The sequence below is a fragment of the Durio zibethinus genome, chromosome 1 (genome assembly GCF_047325235.1).
Source record: "Durio zibethinus cultivar Kanyao isolate XHJ-2024 chromosome 1, ASM4732523v1, whole genome shotgun sequence".
NCBI lineage: Eukaryota > Viridiplantae > Streptophyta > Magnoliopsida > Malvales > Malvaceae > Durio > Durio zibethinus.
This window is the reverse complement of record NC_143162.1, coordinates 32,480,506-32,485,519: the sequence shown is the minus strand read 5'-3', so window position 1 is coordinate 32,485,519 and position 5,014 is coordinate 32,480,506. Positions and strand designations below refer to the sequence as shown.

The 5,014-nt window shown below is 28.0% G+C and overlaps 1 long non-coding RNA gene across 1 annotated transcript; it reads right to left on the bottom strand.

Annotated features, from left to right (window-relative positions):
- Positions 1–309: 309 nt before the first annotated feature.
- LOC111311265 (uncharacterized) lies at positions 310–1,878 on the bottom strand. The gene is made up of 3 exons (XR_016344281.1): positions 1,276–1,878; positions 1,000–1,138; positions 310–608 (listed from the first exon to the last, which is right to left on the bottom strand). It is a non-coding gene; the product is annotated as an uncharacterized LOC111311265 (long non-coding RNA).
- Between the last annotated feature and the right edge of the window lie 3,136 nt (positions 1,879–5,014).

The window sequence follows — 5,014 nt, the reverse complement described above, 5'->3', positions numbered from 1 at the left end:
CTTCCAAAACATAGAATTTTAGGACTAGCCTAGAGTATGCTTGGAAACTGAAAACTTGAAAGATGTTAATAATTGAATGGAAGCAACATAAATTAGTTGGACTTGTCAATAAGGTCCAAGGAGAGGCTAGAGAACCACCACCCTAACTACAGTAAAACAAATTATCATTTTTTTTTTCTAAAAGGTAAGAAGTAATAGGAACTGTCTAGGGGAAATTCTGTTAAGGTTTGTCATTCTGCCTCTAAAGAGGGCTAAGTGAGTTTTCTTTTCCAAACATATAATGACAGTAAGAAGGAAACCCAAACTGAGAAATAGAATACAACCCTCATACAAAGGAATTGTAACAGGTTTTGACACATGCACAATTTATGTTGCATAAATCTATGCAAGCAGCTTGTATTCTTCAGCTAAATTCATATTGACATCTGATTTAACTTACTCTGCAAACTTATATTCTTTTAAACAGTCTCACAGGCACAATTAATATAGGCAAGAAAAGGAGACTAACCTCAATTTCAATATAGGAATATATGAGATTATGAATTTCAAAGCTTTTGTTCATAGCAAATTTAAGTCTCATGTTGGGAACTTTGTATGGCCCCTGTGAACTGCTCCAAAGGAAAGAAACAGCAGACAATCAGTACAAAGAACAAGAAAAAGGTATCCAAACCTCTCAAACTCTGTCTATTGTCTAACATCCAACCTGACATTATAACAGTACTTCCAAAGATCTTGTTGGTTGCTAATCCTTCTGGCATTTACTTGCTTATCAAACTGTAATAAAGGAGCAATAATTTTTTTTTTTTTATCATTCAAGGGGACAGAGTCCTACATTAAGGGGGAAAGGAAAGATTGGAGTTCGAATCCCAACCTTGATGCCTTCTTTAAGGCTGTCTTGGCCATTAGGCCAAGCAACTAAAGACAAGGAACAATAATTTTTAGGCCATATAACAATATACACAAGAATTTATGTATTAATCAAAAAGACAAAAGAAGCACCTCCCGAACAATTTTATCATAGATTTCAGGAGGAAGATACGCGAAAGATGTGCCACTATCAACCAGCGCTAAGAATCCAGATCTCTCAAGGCAAGAGCTCCCAACACATAAATTCTCCACTCAAACAAAATATGTTTCACTGAAACAATTAACAAGGAAATTACTGAACTTTCACCACCAATACTATAGCAACAAAGTATAAAACTGGATAAAAGAAATGCCGTAGCTAATAAGCAAACAAAAAGAACATTTAGAAGGGTCACAAAGATGGCATACTATTTTCCTCCGATTGGTAAGAATGGAGTCGATTGTTGGGAGGCAAGCCCTTTATCACCAAAATAAATTCTTCCAGAACCATTCTCATATAAACATCTGAATCAATCCAGCTTTTGCCAGCAAAAAATGTTCCCGCGTACCAATCCCAATAGACCATCAGGAGCAGCTCCATCCAGACAGCCACCACTCTGCTTCCTCCCACATGTAAATTGAAATAAAGTGAACAAAAGAAGCAAGCAAAATAATCAGCAAAAGCACTAACCAGAAAATTTTGGCCACATCAGATCACCCATGTCTTTGGCCCAAAAATAGATCACTTAACATCAACAACAATTAAAACACACCCAATTATGATTGAAGCTTGTAGTGAACTCTCGACTGCATGGTCAACCTAAATGACTTCAAATGTAATTTATCTTCAGCAAGATATCCAGAACTTGAGGTACTATCTGAGTCATATTCAATAATGTAAGGGCAGGAATCATTCGGCCCTCTGCAGTATGAACTTGATTCGCATAACTGATGGCTGCAAGACAGGCTTTTGCTAATGCTTGACAAAGATGGGGTATACTCGCTTAGATCTTTATCCTCCACAATAGATGTCCCAAGTATGTGGGAGCACCTGCCAATCAATCATTGGAATTAAAATGCTAAACCGGCTACAGGCTACCAATTCTTGGCATAACTTGTCCACAGTCATGGAAGCAATGACGTTAATCGTCACGTTAATTTGTAGTCAGAAAGGCATGGTACTACCTTTAGTTAAACTTTCACCTTTCCCCCAACTGTAAAAAATAAAATAAAATAAATAACCCCCCCCCCCCCCCCACCATCATATGGTTAATAGGCAGAACATTCTGGTAACTTAAGCAAATTAATCCCAATTTCATTTACCAATTTTGTTTCATCTTTAACCGAGCATATACGCATGCTTATCAAAACTTCCAAAACCAATATTTTTAATTACAATGAAGTGAAAAGTCATCACCATTCTCCTATCCCATCCTAACACCAGCATCACCTCCACCACCAACTCTTAGTTAAATTCATTTTATCAAGAAAAATAACTACTTTTTTCTATGCAAATGATTAGCAAACCTCGTATGTATTTAATAGGACCCAACCAGTAATCATAATACAAATATCCAAGTCATTGTGTAATGAAAAGCAAGAACCCCAGACATCTAAAGCAGTTGAAAAGCTGAAACAATAGCAAAACACTTCTAAGTAGAAATACGTGAGAAGATGAAGGCTATTAATGGGTAAGATATGACATAAACAGAGTATTTTTTAATTTAATTTAATTTTTATATTTTTATATTATATTTATTTTTATATTAATAATCAACGAATATTTTAAATTTATTTTCATTTTCAACTTTACATATATTTAATAAAATAAATAATTTTTTTATTTATAACTTTTAAAAAAATAAAAAAAAATTAAATTTTTTTTTAATATTTATGTTGTATATTTAGATAGTTTTTTTATAAATTTATATGAACATATTTATTTTTAATAAAATATATTAATTTTAATTAATTTAAAATAATAATTTATATTATTTAATAAAATTTATTTATTAAATATAATAAAAATATATATAATACAAAAATAAATACTATATTAACTATGGCCATTCTCCTACACCAACAAAAATTTAAAATTATGCCAATTTTCATTGACATATCCGTAATATTCTATCATCGTTCTCGACAAATATTCAAAAATTTCATCGAATATCGATAAATTCGACATCTCTAGAGTAGAATGTTAGATTACCAAGGAATTGTAGTATCTGGCAGACAAACGAGCTCATTGTACGCAATCACATGGGACCCATAGCAATCTCTCCCTCCATCGAACGCTACCCGGAATGACACTTGTGGCTTTAGAAATTGGGAAAACTCTACGTAAACTTTTCTTTTCGTAACAAAAAAATAAAAATAAAAAACTTTCGGTGTCCCTACGTCTATCCAAGGGTGATGTAACCTGAATTTTTTTTTCAACCAAAAAGTCAATTATTGAGTAAAAAAACTAGAAAGCAAAATAAACTGAAAAAAAAAAAAAAAAAGCACAGCCTTCCCTCTCCTTTTTCTTTTTACTTTTCTCGAGATCCTAACGAAAAATAAGTTAAATAAAAAAAGAAACTTCAAAACAAGCGAACCAGTCAGACTCGTTTTCAAAGAAGAGGGTTTTGTTAGAAAAAATAAATAAATAAGGAAAAGTAGCAGAAAATAATTTTAATTATTGATAAATAAAAGTAATTTTTTATTATTTTTATTTAAATAATTATATTTAAATAAAAATAATTATTATATGAGAAATTATCATAATTATTTGAATATAAATATCATAACATTTAGATTGAAAAAACTTATCTATTAGACATAAAATTAAGAAGTTAATCATCAATATTTTTTATTTAAGTGTAATTGGTTATCTATGTGAATTTATCCTTTTAAGATTATCTTAAGTATAAATTAAAATTTTTTTAAAAAAATAAGTTTTGATTTACATTATCAGAATTAGGGTTTGGAGTCGATTATGTACAGAAAAAGTATTAGCACCATTTTACACTTAAAATTGATACTACATTAATCATGTATTATCTTATTTAAACCATAATCAAAGATGGTTCTATTATGTAAATAAAGTAATTTTAATCCTTTTATTTATTTACAAAACATAGTGATACAAAAATTTTATCAAAATATCAAGCAATCATGTAATAAATATTAAATCATATCATACAATAAATTATGCAAAAATATAAAATTATATCTTGCAATAAATCATGCAATAAATAAAATCATATCATGCAATAATTATCATGTAGTAATATTAATAATCATGCAATAATATAATAACAAAAAAATCATTCATGCAAATATATATAATCATATAATCAAATATAATCACACGAATAAATATGTTAATAATCATGCAATTAAATATATTAAGAATCATGTAATAAAACATAATTATACAAATAAATATATTAATAATCAAGCAATTAAACATATTAATAATCATGCAATCAAATTAAATATAATCATACAAATACATATATTAACAATCATTTAAATAAATTAATAAATCACATAAATATATATTAATAATCATGCAATTAAATAAATCATGTAAATAAATATATATGGCAAATAAATTATCACGCAAATATAATATTAATCATGCAAATATAATATTAGTTATGCAAATTCATGCAAAAATAAATACCATGTAATAAATATAAAAATAAGAGTAAGCAATTAAACATTATAAAAGTTATGCAAAATCATAAAAAAAAGCAAATATTACCTCAATAGATCATGATTCTAACTACTTTTAATAATCATGCAAATAAATATATTAGGCTAATAAATCATACAAATAAATATATTAATAATCATGCAAATAAATTATCACACAAATATAATATTAATCATGCAAATATAATATTAGTTATGTAAATTCATAAAAAAATAAATACCATGTAATAAATATAAAAATAAGAGTAAGCTATTAAATATTATAAAAGTTATGCAAAAATCACACAAAAAAATAAAAGCAAACATTACCTCAATGTATCATGAGTTTCAACAAATTTTCATCTTTAAAAAATTGATGGTTCCTATTATAAATCTTAGCTTTCCTTCAAAAAAACTCTAATTGAATTTTCTTGTAATTTTTTGTTTGATTGTTTGTTCTTTGTTGATTTAAAACTTTGCCCATATT